The sequence below is a fragment of the Pinus tabuliformis genome, chromosome 6, assembly GCF_031772625.1.
Source record: "Pinus tabuliformis cultivar Carrire ecotype Pingquan chromosome 6, CPIR1, whole genome shotgun sequence".
Taxonomy (NCBI): Eukaryota; Viridiplantae; Streptophyta; class Pinopsida; order Pinales; family Pinaceae; genus Pinus; species Pinus tabuliformis.
The window spans coordinates 1,991,759,749-1,991,779,048 of NC_142292.1; the positions used below are offsets into that span (position 1 = coordinate 1,991,759,749).

General features: G+C 37.7%; 1 pseudogene; it reads right to left on the reverse strand.

Moving 5' to 3' along the window:
• LOC149267223 (kinesin-like protein KIN-14F) overlaps positions 1-19,300 on the reverse strand; it is a 299,154-nt pseudogene that overhangs the window by 42,693 nt on the left and 237,161 nt on the right.

Below are 19,300 nucleotides of genomic sequence, written 5' to 3' on the forward strand. Positions count from 1 at the left end.
GCTTGCTCCCAGCTCCTTGCTCTTTTACTAGCCCAGCTACAATGAGATCCTGTAAAATAACAAAGAAGGAAACTACAAGAAGCATGCAATCATAACTGATTCAAGGATTAGCATAAATCAAATATACAATTATCACAACACATCATTGAAACAAATGTATATAGAAGAACCTCAATAGCTTTTATTAATGGAAGAAGTAAAGTTCTGAGAAGGTTACAACCATTGAAGGCCCCAATCCAGCAACACCTCCCAGCAGAAAGAATTTCTCCTCTTCACCTCCTTCAAGCAATCACCCAATAGTTCTATAGTGAAACCAACAGCATATCATTACTTTGCACAAAATTCCAGCCTCCTTGAGCTCATAGGAGAGAGCTCAATATATAGATGAATTGAGAAAGGATGAGTCAGCTTGTAACTGATGTGTAGCTGCCTTGTGTCCTCTCTCTCTTCAGTTGATCTTCAGTTCTTGAGTCCACTTGGAGAACTTTGCTTCCACTTGGAGAAACAGAGCCTCTGACTCATCACAAGGCGAAATCCCTGATCCAAGTGTCATTTTTGGAAGATTCCAGAGCAATGACTCAGTGTGCCACTTGTCCCATCTCGCTCAGCGCAGGTGGCCTTTGTTCTACCTGCTTTGCAACGCAGGTACACCATGGACGAGTTGAGTTTCAGCACAAAAGCCTAGTGGAGCACCTGCTTTGATTTCAGGATTGCTTGTTTTTGAGTGTTTTCAGGTGGAGAACTGATCTGAGAGCTGTTGGTTTGCTGACCTTGTTCCTCTAGGGGTAGGAACATCATGTTTAGGGACTTTGGATCCCTTGGATTATTGACAATTCATGCATGATGCTGCAAGGCACAAAATTGTCTATAACAGTATGGGAGGGTGTTGGAACCAGGTTTTCATACCCTAGGGATGTCTTGATGTGGGAGATCAGTACCTAATCCAACCTTCGTGCAACAAGCTTCTGGCGTTCTGCGGAACCGTCTTCACTCAGATTCAGTCGCAGTGCGATCAAAGTTTATTACCCAAGTCTTCCTTAATTAAGGTTTGTATGATAATTACTAAGAAGATTCTCAATCATAAGCATACATATAAGTGCGCACAGATAAATAAACAGATCTCATCAACATATAACATTCAAAACCGATCTATGAACGAGAGGCACAATATATTAAACCAACTGATCTTTATTAATGATGCCTTCAAATTTTGATCCAGTACAGACTCGACTCTGCCCTGCGCACCCAGCTGCAGGGGTCCGCGCACTCAACTGCGGACTCTACTAGGCCTCTGCACTCAGCTGCAGAGCCTCTACCTACTACTACGACCGAATACACTTCAGATTCACTTCTATCTTCTAACCATGCCTTCACATCTATCTATTACTTTTAAAAACTCTCAAGATTGCCTTTTACATTTAGAGCCTCGCTCTATTTATACAATCCCATGGTCCGCGGACCATGGGTAGGCCGAAACACTTTATATTAAATTACATTATTTTAAGGTGGACAACCCTAGACTTTCGCACTCCACGTCCGTATTTCTCGAGGTCTTTACATTACATTGACCAAAACTCGGGCTTTAAGCCCCAAAAACTTGCTATGGGGGGATCCGCTGCCCAACACCCCCCTCAATCATAAGTCCAAAATAAGAACTAGGAACCATCTTCCAAGTTCTCATGTTGAAACTATTGATCCTCAAAAAACATTGTCTGAAAAAACTCCAATCTGAAGAGAACATGAATCAGCTGCAAGTCTGATACATATCTGAAAATTGCTTGACAACTCCATCAAGTGCCAAGATGAAAAAGGATCCATTTGTCCTTCAATTAGCATCCTTTGTCCACTGACAAAATTTTGATGACATCCACTGGAGAATTTTCTTGACCACTGACAAAATATTGAGAACGCCCACTGGCTACTTTGATGTTGACTGCCCACTAGCTGCTTTGATGTTGACAATGACCACCCACTGGCTACTTTGATGTTGACTTCCCACTGGCTTATTTGACGATGCCCACTGGCTGATTTGATGATGCCCACTGGTTGATTTGATTAAGACTACCCACTGGCTTCTTTTGCTAATGTTGTCGATACTTTTAGTCTGATAACCACCTTTAATTCAGTTATCATTCCCCCCTTTGTCAGCTGAAAGGAGAGACAATCATCTGCACTTGATTTCTAAACTCCCCCCCTTTAGGTGTAGGAGAGTTTCACTGTTGTACTCCCGCTTTTAGGTGCATGAGAGTACCATCTTCATTTGAGTATTTGTTGCAATGGAAATCTTCATGTGAGACTGAATCCTTCGGTAACACATAGAAAATTATTTGAATGTAGATGACCACTTCTAAGGATCAATCCATGCATAATTGATCTTTACTCTGGGTGGTTGATTTCACTTGCAACATCTTTCTGGGGAATGATTTTTCTTGCCACAATGGTGGCGAGGATGGAGGTCAAAGAATTTAGTCTCCATATGGCCATTTCGCTTACAATGATTACACTTAACCAAATTCTTAGGGTTGTCGAGAAAACCAACACTTACAAACTGAACTGGTTTTGAGAAATCTGGAACAAACAAAGTGTTTTTTTTGTTGTATCCTAGGCCATGTCGAACTTTTTTAAAGGAGATTTCTGTACAAGGTATGATCACTTTCTTGGAAAGAATATCCTGTTGTTATTCTTCATACTTGTTGTTGTTGCTAACATTTTGTCCTTGATTTATTAAATCTTCTGTGTCACACTGGGCATCAATCATTATCAGTTCATCGGTTTGACATGTTGCATCAAACTGATTAATTTGATCTTTGGTACTACTTGTTGAATCATTAAGTAGTACAAATGGTTGGATAAGATCACTTGTTTTGCAACTAACATCAACTTGCTGGATAAGGTCTTCAGTGTCACAACTTGCATCTAACTTCTCTGTAAATTGTGCATCTAGTAAATCTTGTTTTTCACTTAACTTAATTTGGAGTGCATTGATGAGTTTTTATTTTATTTATAACTCAATTTGAAAATCGTTTGATGCTTCTAATGTGCTGGTCATTTGATTGATTAAGTTTTGATTTTGCTTTAACTTCCATTCCAGTAATTCAATTGTATTATGTAACTCTTGATTGCACTCTTTCAACTCTTTAATTTCCATCTCTGCACTTTGAAGACGTTTTTCTCCTTTACCCATGTTGATCTTTGACACACTCACTTGAACTTGCTTTAATCAATTTCACACTCGCTTGATTTTCTTCAATTAACTTCACGCTCGCTTGATTTTCTTCAATTAACTTCACGCTCTCTTGCTTTTGTATTTGCTTGATTCTCTCACTTGATGTTTGTTTTGATTGTTTCTTGAATTGCATGCTCGCTTGCTTTAGAGTTGAACTTGCTCGCTTGATGCTTGGTTGATTGTTTCACGCTCACTTGTTGTAGATATGAACAAGCTTGATTGTTGTTTGAATATCACATTTTCTTGCTTTAGAGTTGAAATCGCTCACTTGATGCTTGCTTCAATCAGTTTCAGGCTCGCTTGATGTTGTGAACTTTGCACTTGCTTGAACACACTCACTTTATTGAACAAAAGAAGGGCGTCGAATACTATCAAAAATGCACCCAAGAAAATGCTTACAATGGTTTGAATGACAATTTCAAATGAATTTGATGACTTAGTTGAAAACAGTGGACTCACTGGACTTAATTGGCTCCCTATAAATTCAAATCTTGGGTGTTGGTTTCAACCGAGAATGCACCATTACAATTCAACTCAATTTTATTTGAATTTGTTTACAACTTAACTTAAAAATTATGATTTTTCAAGTTACAATGTTGTTTTGAGTTGACTCTTACAAAAACGTTGCAAGTACATTGTCCAAAAGTTGATGTAGTTGTTTGTTGATGTAGATGACAACTTCATTAACTTGATTGCCTTGAGTGAATGATGTTGAATGGCATGTAGAATTGTTGCTGTTGTTGACAACTTGATATCTTTGATTATGTGTTACAACTTCTTGATTGCTTGTACTTTTCTTATTTTAGCTTGATTACATGAAGATAATTTATTATGTGCATGCAACTTGTTGTGTACTCCATGTGCATCTTTTTAGAAAGATAATATCAAAAACTAGACACAAAAAATAAGCAACATCAAGAATCCAGAAAATCATGCGCCAACACAAATGTACTCATGGTGTGCCTAAGATCCCCTTATTTAATTTCGGGTGGATCTAGGACACATCAACACCGCAAAAAAATGTCTTTATTAAATATTGAGTACATCAACCTTCAACTTCACAACATCGTGATTGAAATTTCTCAAGCAATGAAAATGCCAAGCTCACATCCCCTTGAAGCAATTTGTCTTCAAAAATAAATGTACACTGCCTCAATCTCCTAGAAATAAAAGCTTTCTTCAAAATACAACAATGACTTTCTCTATAAAAAAATTCTCTTATCACTCCAAAAAGTAAAAAATTACTTATTACTCCAAACTCCTCCAAAACTAGAAATAGAAACCAGTTACCATACCCTTTACAAACTTACAAAAAATGCACCCAAACTTACAAAAGTAATTTTCACCATTTAACTTCAATTCCTGCTTTCTCAATGTGTTTTATCCACTAATTCTCTCCCATACTCATAAAACTTTGCATTTAAAAAAATGACTCCACTCCACCTTAACTTTACACTTTTTAATGGCTATTATTTTAATGCATGTAAAAAGATCTTTATGCATACCATATATATTTGCATGGAAATCTCCACCTTGCATTGAATCGCACTTTCCTGAATTGACTCACTGCACCATTTATGCATGGCTTCAACAAATTTTGATTTCAACGAATTACAATGTCAGGCCAAATCACTTATTGAACAACAGTTCCACCAGTCTTTGTGGCAAAAGATGCCAAACTAAAGAATATTTTCGTGGAATGAGCCAAACAATTTATGTTGTATTGAAATCAATTCATTTTGCAGAGGTCAATCCACCATTTAATTCAGGTTTAATTGTGTATGGTTTTTAATGCAGTGATAAATTATTCTAGAGATATAGATCAACAGTTAGCAATGTAACACGAATTTAACCATGAACTTGACTAACATAAATTCTTCAATGCCTTCTCCACAAATTTGAAAAGCATGACTTCAATGAATTATAAATAGCTAAAGATGGATTAGAATAAGTAAGACCTCTTCAAATTTCAATGAGGGCTGCATAAAATAGAATATGAATACTTCATACCTCAAGGTGCATGCTTGTGGTCTTCTCTCACACTTGCAAACATGCTCCACATAGCTTGACACAAGGGAGAGCCAGACAATCAAATGGGAAACCTTCCCGCTCTTAGTTAAGATGGATATAAACCAAGGGTTAAGATGGATCTAAACGACAATAACATTCCTTCTCTTGGTTGTCTCAAGAACTCCCACATCAAAAGAATGTTGTATTCATCTCCAATTACGTCGTCCAGTGGGCCCGAAAAGGACAGATCAAGCTATAGAGATGTCGTTCATGCAAATTAATTGAAGGAGGATATCAATGAAGTAGATGAATTAGAAGCAAGGTATTGCAATCTAGAGCTTTTAGGAAACTATCGCCTAGTAACTAAGTTTAAGTTGAATCCCACTTTTAAAATGCTTGCCTTTTAGTCACGCCCCATCATGACTCACATAGAGGAATGGTGCTCCTACTTCATCAACCAAAATTAAAGTAGAAGGTTTTGATCTATGGGTGACCTTGTGGGTACCAATGCGTAACAGAGACGTTACAACCTTTCTGGAGGTCATGGCCAAGGATCAGAACATAAAAATCCCTTGACCACCTCTGCCAACTATTTAGGAATCGAAAATCAAGCAGAGATCATGGATTGAATTTGTGAACCAAGCAAATGTATAGTCATACAAAAGGGTGTTCCCTCTATTAACATTATTCTGATAAAATAACCGACGATATACAATATTCTAATTTGCAAGATATCTTTGTCAAGAGAGCCTACTAAGCAAGATAATTTTATATTTGAGGGTTACTGTTATCTCTCAACATCCTGGAGTTTTCAGCATTCAGGTTTGGAAATTCAAATATAGGCTCTTATCGCCATTTTTTCACTGTGCTAGAAACTTAGACTGGTAATAGGTATAGTCAGAGGACGCAGTGAGTGGGTTTCCCACGCTAGAGTCCACTCGGGCATATCAATTTACACCTCACCACTTCTTGTAATTTCTACAATTAAAATAAAAACATTGACATACCGATAAGAAATGGAGCATGCTACTATCCACAGAATTAGCAGATTGAAAATACGAGGCCCTCCAATACATAGATCCAATGGCACAACCAAACATAGATCCACTGGCACTATCAAACTTCTCAAGCATCAACTGCAAATTGCAAATCCTCCATGAAAATATTTCATGAAATTATCATGCCCTTAAGACTAAACTTGCTCTGATACCACAATAAAGGATTTAAACAAAATAAATGCAGTAAATTATCAGATACATAAACAATGGCAGAAAAGGCCTTAGCCTCAATGTATTGCTCTCATAATGTTATTGTACACAATCATGGTAATAATACAAATATAACTACATGAGGAAAATTGTCTCAAGATAGTGCATCTATCTTGGACACTTTGGTTGAGAAACTATCTCAACCATACACTAATCTAGGAGCCTAACTAGTTGGAGGGAATATCTCAACCAACTAGGCCTAAACTGACTCCTAACTATGAGGAACAAACCCAATCTAAAAAGGTAGGAATGTGAGAGTGAGGCTAACAAGTATTGATCTGTATTAGATCATTATATTTGTTGTCATTGATATCAATGGCCTTAAAGTGGAAAAATAGGAGGAATAAGGTCACATGACCATTTTTATCAGCGGGACCCAGTTTGGAAAATTGAGGTCTTAAACCTTTCAGGAGCATTTTGAGGCATAAAACATAATTTTCTGAGAGTAAAACTTTGTTGTTTTAGTGTGCACCTTTTTTTCCTATTTTACACATAGAGACCTTTGCCATGATACAATAATTTCCTCAATCAGAATCCATATGCAAAGGTTATGCCACTCGGAAGTTGACCTTCGTGTTTTGGCCACCATAATTTGAGAGGATGCCACATCAATCCCCATTATTTATGGAAAATGGGCTAGCCACGTGATCATGATGAAGAATCTAGAATATTCCACATTGTAACTATGGATAAGAGTTGAGGGAGTCAAACCTAACCACTAATAGGTTACCAGGTTGTGTTATAACTAGGCCACTAGGAGGAAAAGAGGTTCCATTATTTTTGAGTGAATTTGTTCCATAGACAAGAGGGACATAGAGAGAGCAAAAATAGAGGATTTGTGCACTCTAGTAGCTCACAAGCCATAAGATTTACCTCTTTTAACTCTCAACCATCTTCTATTCAGAGAAAGGGAGTAGAGTAGCCTCACCTTCCAGCTGGGTTTTCTCCTTAAACGGATTCTCAGGTTATATCTTTTGTCAAATCATGGTTTGTAAGTTTTATTACATTGGTTTCTATATTTTTATAATTATAATTTGCATGCATACAAAATCAAAAATAATTTACAAATCTAGAAATCTAAAGAGAAATAAACCTTCATAGTGTATATTTCAAATTTTTAAGCATAATTTATCATATCTGTTGTGACAAACTATCTAGTGGAATATACATAGTTTTTTATGGATCATACTAGCATCAGAGAAGGTTTCTTTAGGTGTATTATGGATATTTGTAAGGGATCTATATCGTCGAAGCCAAAATTCATAAAATCCTAGTCATGATCGTTGAACCTATGAATAACCCTTTTGATCCTATAGAGTAGATGTTTTCGCGATTGGAAGCACAAGTTGCAAATATAATCCATAATGTGAATCTCCTCAGGTATTCCCTGAGAAATAATCTCATGCTAATCATCGAATATGGGGTTTTTAATGGAGAGGACCAATTAAGAGATTGAGAAAAAACTTAAACGAGTCAAAGAAAGGACCCAAGAGAGATCAACGCAGTTCAAGTGTCATGAACCATTCACAATCCCTATTCAAAATGGAAGCAAAGGTCAATATCAAGTCATACCAAGCTGAGATCGCTCTGAAGAAAAATCATTGGTTGCAACAATTAGAAGTATATTTCAGTGTTCATCATATAGAGCAGGAACAAAATAGTTCATTTGCACCATTGAATTTAGAGGGCCAAGTCTCAATCTGGTGGGAAAGCCAAACAGAGACCTTGAGGTTTGTGGGAGCTCTTCTAGTGACTATGTAGGAGGATTTACAAGCCTCATAAAGTCACAATTTTACCCTATTGGATATGTAGAGGACTAGTGAATATGGTGGCACTACTTCAATCAGAAGCAGTGGTAAAGTGTACAAGAGTACACCAAAGAACCTAGATGTACTCCTCAAGTATCGTGGGTGTCTAAACATCCATCTGTTAAAGAAAGTTCTATTTTTCAAGACAATATCGGTGGACGAGGCTTGTGTACATGCACAATACCAAGAGAACATAGGCCAGAAGAAAGGGAAATCAAGTGGATCAAAGCAAGAGGAGAAACAAGATGCTTCTACAAAGTGGAAGAAGAAGTGGAAAGGGGGAAAGATAAGAAGATGACAACCAAAACACACCATTGCAAGGATCCTAGCAACCACTGTAATATTGACAGTCATATATAAGAGAAGTGTTGGAAGTTACATTCAGAGCTTACTTTGAAGAAACAAAAGAAAGATATAAGAAGAACAATATCATGGAAATTGATTTGAGAAACCAGATTGAAAGTAACTCATATATGGATGAGAATATAATTTGTACGTTAGTGCAGAGAGGAGGTGAATATTAGTATCCTTCAACAATAGGAAGAGAAAGAAATGACAAAACTCTTTCACATAAAGATACAGGTGAAGAAGATACAAATTTATGCTTTGTTTGAAGCAGGATCACAGGAAAATCTCATTACAACAAAGATGGTCAGCAAATTGGGATTGGATGTTTATGATCATCCAAACCCATATCCATTGGGATGGGTAAATACGGTTGCAAAGTTAAAAGTAACAAAACAGCGAAAATTTATATTTACTATCAGTGTTGATTTTATTGATGATTTGTGTAGATTATCTTCCGGATTCATCTCGCATTAGGTTTTTGTTCTGATTGACGTTTCGAACCAGCAATAATGGTTCATCTTCAGGATGTAGTTCCCCTTGATGTATGTGGAGTGGTGTTTGTAGGTCCCTACATTTACATGCGAGATTTAATATTCATGCAAAGAGACAACTAGTACTAGCTTGTCAAGGATGGAAAATCATTCACCTTCAATGTGCACAAATCCAAGTCAAAAATTTTGCTAGTAAGTGCCAACCAAGCCAAGAAACTGATCAATTCTAGCAAGAAATTTTTTCTATTGTTTTTAAGAGAGAATCAGGTTGTAGAAGATTTAGTAAGAGCAAAGGTATCCCTGGACGGTTTTACTAAGAAATAAAAACAACAACTAGAAGAGTTGCAATAAGCATACAAAGATGCTTTCTAGGAGCCTAAAGGGTACCACCCAAGAGGGAAGTGGAGCACGAGATCTAACTATTGTTGGAGTCCCCATTTCCAAACATTGTGTTAGGAATTAAATAACAGAGTAATGGAACACATAAAATATTATGGAAACACAAACACAGAAAATGTTAGGTCCCTATACTACTAGTGTAGCCCCTTACTATTATTAGTGAAACCCCCTTAGTGTATTGTTGTGCACATGTAGTCCCCATGTTGTTATTATTGTGCCCCATAGAAGCCCACTATTGTTATTGTTGTGCCCTTACAATATTATTGTTATGTTGGCTCTGATTATATTGTGACCCTTTAGACTCCTATATATAGAAAGGATGTATTTTCGTTTGTATCATCGAATAATAGTTCATTTGTGTAATGTAAAGGAGGTTTCCCCCTCTAAGAGGCCAATTTTGAAGTCGTTTACCTATCTCTTATTCTTTTTTGTGAGCTGGTTACATAACATTTGGTATCAGAGCTTTCGATTCTAGGGTTTCGCAACTTCAAACAAGCTATCGTGGAATTTTCTCTATAACTACGAAGTTTAAGAAGCTAAAATTAAAACCCATTGAGCCAAAATCTTTATGAACCTCTGAATTTCAGATCTTGGCTCAGTATATTTTCAGAGATATGAGTTGAGGAAGTTAGGCTTTTTGTAGGCTCCAGAATTCCATCTCAAATAGGACATCATGCAATTTTCGCTATATCTTTTTCTCTACAAAGCTTCAGAAGATGAAATTAAAATCCGTTTGATCTGAAATCGTGCTACACCTCGTGTACTAATTTCAAAACTTAGTTCGCTATATTTTCAGAGATATGAACCAAGGAAGTTAGGGTTTTTGCCGAATTCCATCTCAAACAGGTGACCTTGGGGAAATCGTCATAACTTTCTCTCTGAGTATCAGATTCAAATTTCATAAATAGTGGCAGAAAGAGGACGAATTGTAATTTTTTGGGTATTGTTTTCAGGGTCGAAGGTTGAAACAGTGACATGTGTCACTTCATACAAGTTCTCTCTACTCAACTAGTCTATAATCAGGTCATCGTAGGAAATTGTTCATAACTCTTTCTTGAAGAATGAAATCTCAATAAGACATGTGGGGTTGGAAAGAGGACTCAGAGGGATACCACAATAAGAAATTTTAGGACTTGGATATTTGAAATTACATAGTTACATTCATTTCAAGATCGAGCTCCTAAAAGAAAGAAAAAGAGATATGAGGATGGAAGGGATCTAATAACTTGGATACTATAGATAGAGCAATATGTTGATCTATATGATGTGCAACTGTTACAAAATGTCTATATTTCATCTTTATATTTATAACTGAATCAATTTTTATGGTATGGAGGGCTTTTTTCTCGTAAACCACTTGTCACCTGGTCAATTTTCACGGAGGAAATGATAGCACATTATAAGGATACAAAGAGCAACACCTTCTTTAGTCAATTGATAAATCTCAAACAAAAGGGTTCAATGGAAGAGAACATTGAAGACTTCCAAAAATTGAATATAAGGGTAAATGATATTCCAGAGAAGCAGAGGATTGATGTCTTCATAGGGACTTTAAAGGATAACATCCAACATGAGATTCGCCTTTGAACCTGATTCATTAGAGAAGGCATATAGGTTGGCAAGAAAAATTATTGCAATAAGGAATCCTACCACTCACAACTATAAAGATGGAAGTGTTATTTCTCCTAGCCTTCCACAACCTACAAGGTTGACACCACAACAATTGGAAGAAAAAAGAGAGAATGGGATTTGTTGCAGTTGTGATAGCAGACACAATAAAGGTCATAAGTGTACTGAGAAGACATTATTTTACAAAGATTGTGAAGAGGAGGAAAAAAAGGATCAAGAAACATTAAAAGAAGAGGATATACACCAGGAACCAACCCCAGAGAAAGAATAAATGAATCCAACCATATCTTGTAGTGCATTGGCAAGAATTACCACTCCTCAAACTCTCAAGATAGATGGACAAACAAAGATAGTGAAAAAACGTTTGGAATGATACCTTCATTGCTTTGTATATGATAAACTAACACAGTGGGTCAAGTTGTTACCTCTGGTTGAATGGTGGTATAATGCTTCAGCAAAAATGACCCCATTTATGACACTTTATGGATATCATACACCATCCATCACATCATATTTAAGAGAAAATTCTAAGGTTCAAGCAATGGAAGATCACATCAAGCATTAACAACAAATTCTCCAACTCTTAAAGGATGACCTCACTTTGGCGCAAAATCAAATGAAACAACAGGCATATCAACATCACAGAGAAAGAAGTCATGATGTAGGTGAATGGGTATTTTTACGACTACAACCATACAAACAAATGTCCCTCAAGCAAGCTAAGAAGGTGTTGTGGCCAGCAACAACCCCCCCTTTTATTTAGTGTTATTACTAATACTAAATAAATGGGGGCCCTTAATCAAAAAATTTAGAAATCAACTAGTACTTGTATTTCTCTCCTAAATAAAACCTACCATCATAAACTTAGGAAAATACTTTGAAAAACTTAAGTTTTATGATAAGGTAATACAAATCGCATCGCAAAAACGATAACGGGATACCCCCTTGCAAGTCGAACTCTAGAAATGCGAGATTGCGATACGCGATGAAAAACACATATCGCATCGCATGCATTAAATACTGCTTACATTGAAACACCTTAAATTGCCGATATGCGATGGCGCATATCACAAATTGCATTTCGCAGAAAACAGATTAACGAGGATTGTCATATTTTACAATCTTGCGATTATGCGATATTGCAATATTGCGATATAACAATTTTGTGATAAAGTGGCACGACTATGCGATAATGCGATATAGCAAGCTGTCATTCTGCGATATCATGATTCTGCAATGTTGCGATCTGCGATATTGCAAAGAAAATCACAAAATCGCCTCATCGCAGATCTTTCGGGCTTGTTATTCAAAAAAGTAGTTTCCTAAATCAACACCTGGTTATGTGCTTTAAATGCTAATTAATGAATTAGTTGCCATTTGTTAATGGAAACATGGTTTCACGCTTATCAAAGAGTCATTTCACGTAAGGTGGTATATTTTATGCGTCTTCGGCATTTTTAACTTTTCCATACTTTCCTTATCATTATTTTCACTTCACTTGTGAATTTTAGGAACGAAGAACAAAGAACGGTACAAAGCAATACGCAAGAAAAAATGGGAAAGAAAAGTAAAGCCCCGAGCACTGAAGAGAAGGAAATGGCGCCCTTGTATACAGACACCGCCTGCAACCGAGAAGCTGGTATTGCTATGTGGGAAGGCATGCACATCTATTTGAGGAGGAGAATCCCAGAGTAATGGAGGTCAAGGCTACTGCGGGCTTACATAGTCCTTCCAAGAAACAGACAGCTTAAGGCTCAGGGTCAAGAGCTCACGAAATCATTATTTTTACAAAGTTTGAGCTTTATACCCGCTAAACAAAAGAAGCGCAAAAGGTGAAAAACACATCAAGGAAGCCTGGATCAAGAAACTGAGGCAGTTTCAAAGCTTCTAATTGCACAGTCACCTGCAAGTTCCGAAAATAGCAAGAAAGAAAATATAGAGACAAACTGGAAACAGAAGGCTCAAGAAAAGGCAAAAGCAATCAAAGGATTAACCAAGTTGAACTGGGGTCATTACTGGGCATACTTGGTAAAGCCACATAGTCAGTCGATGACTCTCAAGTGCATCATCAATTCTGCTGAAAAGATAGCGCCAGCTCTTGTCGATTCTGTTTTCACAGCACAGCTAAAATCGGAAGTCAGCCAGCCGACTCTTCTCAAGCAAATGTTGAATGCTTGCGACGTTAAGGAGAAAATATAGAAATAGTTAGATGTTAGATTTAATTTTAGAAATAGTTTTGCTTTATTTTTGCCTAGATAAAGGACGGTCATTTAAACTGTATCCTACATTTTTGTAATAAGTTATTTTTAGATATAGTTAGTAGTATTTAAACCCTTCTCATGCATTTAAAGAAGGGTCCAGAAATTTGTCAAAAACTTGTCCTCAGAACATGCACTTTTGCACCCTCCGAGGAGGTTTTGATGAATGAACGGAACAAGATTTATTGATTTTTGCATCTAATATCTACTACTGATGTTGCACTTTTTTACTCTTAGTGGATGTTGGATTAAGGAGAGATAAATCATTATTGCTTGAAGCTCATGAGTAGGACTAGTTATAAATGGTACTTCTATCTCTTAACTATTTCTGCCTTTGTGTTAAAGTGATATTCAAGTTCAGTTGTTTATATATTAATGTGTGAATGCCTGAGTTATCATTTGGCACTTTTGTACGGTGATAGCTATCTATTTATGCTTAATTTATGAGTAGCTTATTATGCGATATGTTTTTCACAACTGTTTCGTCTAACTTTTTATACAAAGTGGTTCATCTCTAATGAATTCTTTTCTCATAACAATTGAATGATATTTATTACCGATTGTTATTTGAAATCATTTAAGATCGCATGACAGAAGGATTACACCCCGGGTTAGTATAGACTTAGATGTTTCTGTTTTCTAGAATACAATAGCATGTCATTAGACTAAAGTTAGAATTAGAGCATCTTATTTAGGAACCATTAGATCAGAAATATCAAATTCTACACACACACACTCATACACACTTGAATTGGGAAACTGGTCCCATATCCCCAGTCGGACCCGCTATACCAAACAGAAAAGGAGCTGCCAACCATGGTCCGGACCGGGCGGGTATTCCCCTTGTTGTTGACCCGATTTTCGGGGCTTCAACAAAAGGATAATAAATTATCACCAAAGTAATATGGTCCTTACAAGGTGTTTCAAAATATTGGTACTATGACATACAAATTGGAGCTTCCTACATCTTCCCGAGTGCACTCAGTTTTCCATGTTTCATTCTTAAAGAAGGTTATAGGTGATGATCAAGTGCTCAAAATTATGCTCAAAAATCAAAGTGTCAGAATCTTGTTATAATTGGCTTCAGATATAAGATCTCCTTATTCTGATTCCAACGGTGTGAACGACACTCAAATCCGATATCGTGTGCAAAAGTTAGAGCAAGTGAAAGTTCAGGTTTGACTTGCTCACATGGCAAGATTGGATGATGTGGCAAGGTCCTTTAGTGTTGATTAGGTAGCATCAGATGTGATATATCCATAAAAATTAGTGGAGAGGCTAAATCACATGAGATCTCCAAGACCCAGAAATGGTTTGGGCAGATTCTAACCAGTTTGGGATATATTAAAATAATTAATATTTTTAATGGAGTTCCTAAGTCTAAACTTAGGAAAAATAAAATATTAATGTGTATTACTATAAAACTAGGTTAGAATGTTCCAAAAGTCATGGATCAAGCCAAATCTAACCTTATCCGTTGATTAGATATTTAATATCGGTCGTTGATGAACCAACGAGAAAAGTATAAGAGGAAGCTGGAGGGTCAGTTGGAGGACACACCAGAGTGATTAGTCATTCTATTCTCTAGAACGGGGTTTGCTAAGAGAGATAGAATCAGTGATCAACAATGAGGGGCAGTGAATACATAGTAAAGAGGAAGATTTGGTATTAGAGAGACAACACAGAGCCCGGAGAGGTTGACGCAGAGGCAGCCAGGAGTTGTGCAGAGCCAGGAGAGGCCAGTGTGTCAGTCACAGAGGGTCTAGGGGTTGACACAAAGGCTCTAGAAGCTGATGCTGAGGCTAGCAGAGTTGACATAGGGCCAAGAAGTAGTTCTGAAAGGATTTCATGGGATAGACTAGGTGTTGGTGAGCTGGATAGGGTGACGCAGTCCCTATCAGAGTGACGCAGAGCAGCGAGAGCTACAATTTTTGTTGAGGGATCGTTCATCCGGTGATTATTTAGCCAGAATATCTGTCCCCGAGGAGAGGTACTACTGCCAAGGGAATTCTCTATTGGGTTATCCATTTCTAGCACCTTGGTTATATTCTTAAAACTACATAATAATAAAACCCTTTGAATAGCTGCACCAATTTTCCCTCATTGGCTTTTTCCAGGGACATTGGTCCAAAAATAACGGTGTCACTTGTGTGCTTGTTTTCTTTCAGTTGATGATCTGTAGATGTTGATACTGTACTTGTGTTTATTTTCAATATTTACATGGTAAATAACTTGTTAAGTAATTAAACAAGTAGGAAGAAATAAACCAGATAGTACAGGAAGAATTTCTAACGAGTTAAACTTAGATTCCAACATTCAGCGAATGAGGAGGTGCCAAGTGGCAAGCTTCCATTGGCCCCTACATGTCGCAAATTGCAATAGCAGGCAGGCCGGCATTAGAAATCCACCCTCAAGAAGGGAAGGGTGAGATGTGATAAGGCAGGTGGGAAGGTTTTCAAAAAATTGTCAGAACCACGATGCAATGGATCGCAATCGTAGATTGGCAAATGGTCAATGTTATAGAATCGGCCCCAGTAGGTACCGGGTTGTGATGCGATGGATCACAATTAAAGATCAGAGCAAGTTGTAAAGTCTCGCATATACAATACCCCATGTTATCCACCAATTGCGAAATGCGAAAGGATCTCGGAGCAAAGCGACTTTAGGTTCTGGTTAATACTACCGTCGGGTCTGTCACATCACAATCACAAATTGCCTGCCTTGTCCATAGACCATAAGCCCGTAGAACTCTGCTGATTGTGATTTGTGATAAGGCAGTCGGTGCCGATGAATTAAGGGCCCTCTGAGAAGCAAAATTATCACTCGGTTAGTGGATTTTTGGATCGAAATTGTGGGTTCCTGTCGAATGTGGAGCAATTTGTGGAACGAATAGTGGGAGAACCAGAAGAAGTCATAATTTCTTCATTTTTTCACCAAATTGGAGGTAAAAAGAGGCGAGATGGCCATTTTTTGAACATGTTGGACCCATTGGAGCAGGTTTCATAAGCATTGGAGCATTGTAAACACATATTTTTACACTTTTGATCATAATAGAGAGGCCCAAGCCCTTGGAAGCTAGACCAAGGGACGTAGCCCAGGAGGGGTGAACTCCTTTATCATGTGCTTGTTGTAATGTGTTTTTGATGATGTTTTGTATATGTTTATGCTGCTGTTTAGTTTCTAGTTTATGTTAAATTTCTCATAAAATTAACATAAAAACTCTTCATTTTACTTGCAAAAAATTGATGAATCCTTAAGCACAATGAAAGAATTTTGTTTATAATTTGAGGAAGATCTTAGCACTACGAACTAATATTCTAAATCAGATCAATTTGGTATCATAGCACTAGGTTTTCTTTGTGAAATAAGGATTTAATTGTTTGCAAGTTTATGTCATGCTTACAAGGTTAAAACTCAAAAGAGGTGAAGGAAAGCTGGTTGGAAGCCGTGAAGTTGGGTCAAGGGGAAGAAGAGCAAGGTTGCCACAATCTCCAACACCAGTTCAGCCTCAAGTTGCAGTTGAGACTGCAGAAATCATGTCTCATGAAGGAGAACCTGAAAACGTGACAGAAGATGAGAAGACTTTCAAAAAGCTTTCTTTGATATGACGGAGATGGTGAAGGTCTTCTATGAAGAGAGGAATAGCAGGTTGCAAGGAGAAAGTTACAAACCTCCCAAAGGAGACGACTCTTCAGGAGGAGGTAACGGAAAAGGAGGTAATGGGAATGGAGACAAACCTCCACCCTCTCCACCATCTTCTTCATCTTCTTCTTCACAAGCATCTTCACACTCTTCCACTAATACAAGCCTTACTCATACTCATCATCATTCTTCAAAAGGAACCGGTAAATCACCTTTTTTAAAACTTGATATTAAATTTGAGCTGCCTACGTATAATGGTGAAGTGAATGCAGAGAAGCTTGATAATTGGATTTGTCAGTTGGAGGTCTATTGCAAGATTCAAAACCTTCAAGAGGATGACATAAAGATTCAGTTATCTTCCTTGAGAATGTAGGGTGCAACACTAGTATGATGGGAATCAAAGACCCAAGAGGAGATAAAAAAAACACAGTAAGATCTCAATTTCTTGGAATGATTTCATTGCTACAATTAAAAGACAATTCTATGCTCTGTATTGTATGCAGAAAGACATCATGAATTGGCAGAACTTTAGATAGCTTAAAGGTCAAAATGTGCAAGATTACACCCAAGAATTCAGAAAAAGGTCTCTAATGTTAGGTGTAGATTTGAAATCAAAGGACACATTGCTGAAGTACATAGGGGGTTTACAAAATTACCTTAGGCATACTATCTTAATGTTTAATCCAAATAATCTAGATGATGTGTGTGTGCAAGCCACTCATCTTGAGGCAAGAGGGAAAAACACCCCAGAAGAAGGTAGTAAAAAGTTGTTTAAGGGTAAAGATGATCCAGGTGGATATTGGTGACCACCTGCCAAGTCCACTTGGACCCCCACCATTGTTTCTTTCAACTTTTTAGTTTCTGTAATTGTAGCACAATTTACTATTTTTAGCAGTTTTTTGGGTCCTGAACTTCCGGAGCCGTTTTGAGGCCCTAAATGACGTTTTTTGGGAAACCTGGGAGCAACATGGGTCTATTGGCTGATGTTTCTCTTCCCAAAGTTGTAGTTCTCGGATAGATCTTTCTAACAAGATATTGTGCGTGTCAAACAGAGATCGTATGATAAAGTTATGACCCCGGGAAGTTGATGTGCCAATTTACCCAAACAGGGCCCACAGTTTGGTGTTTTAGCTTCCAGGGTTAGGTCTTCGGATGTTTAGGGTTTTCCATTGTTTCTCAACAATAAATAAGCCTTCAAGCCTCATTGTAACATAGTTTAGAGGCATGTGGCTGCCACATATCTTCTCAGAGATAAGCTACCATCGCCCTAGTTGGTTCTTTTTCATTTCTGTCTGTAAGCATATTTTAGTATTTTACATTAATGAAATGAAGTATTATTTCCGCTGCATCTCTGTGTTTATGTTATCTCTGTAATTTGGTGCATTCCTGTTTAAATCCGGATTAGTGGTATCAGAGCGGTCTAATTTTTCTTTGTTTTTCTTTGCATGTCCCCAACGAGCTCGGGATATAAGGAGTTAGGGCTTGAACTGGTCGAACCTTTGCAAGACAGGCCTCGCAAATCCCGACGGCCACACATGGCGGATGAAAAGAAAGACGGGGGGGCAGGAGATCCTATCAAAAATTTTCTCGAAGAAGCCCTCGAGCGACAAAGGAACGCGATGATGGACAACTTTGCCCAGATCCTTTAGTGGCTACCCAGGGGCGACACATCGGCTTCCAACAGATACTCTGGAAACGCCACACCATTTAAGGTACAAGTTAATTTTGAAATCCCCATATTTGATGGTCAGATAGACGCAGATGTTGTCAATAAATGGTTAAATCTGCTAGAGGGTTATTTTTCTGTTCATGATTTTTCCAGAGTTGGGAAAAGATTATTTTTTCTCTTCTCAAAGTAGCCCCCCACGTCAAGGACTGGTGGGAAACCTACTGTGAGCAGAAGGATTAAAGTACAGGCTCACTATTTTTAGCCGCATCCACTTGGAATTCATTCCGAGATTCCATCAAGGAGCAGTACTACCTTGTCGGAAGTTATGAGGATCAATACATAAAGTGGACCATGTTGTGGCAAGGAAGGGACAAAGCCGTGCCGGAGTTTACCAATATTTTCCATACCCTTCGCACAATGTTGGGTATCAAGGATACAGAGTAGCATTTGGTACTCAAATACCATGGCTGCCTGCATAAGTACATCCAGGAAGAAATATAATTCATGAACATCTCCTCGCTCAGCACGGCATATCGATATGCCATCAAGGTC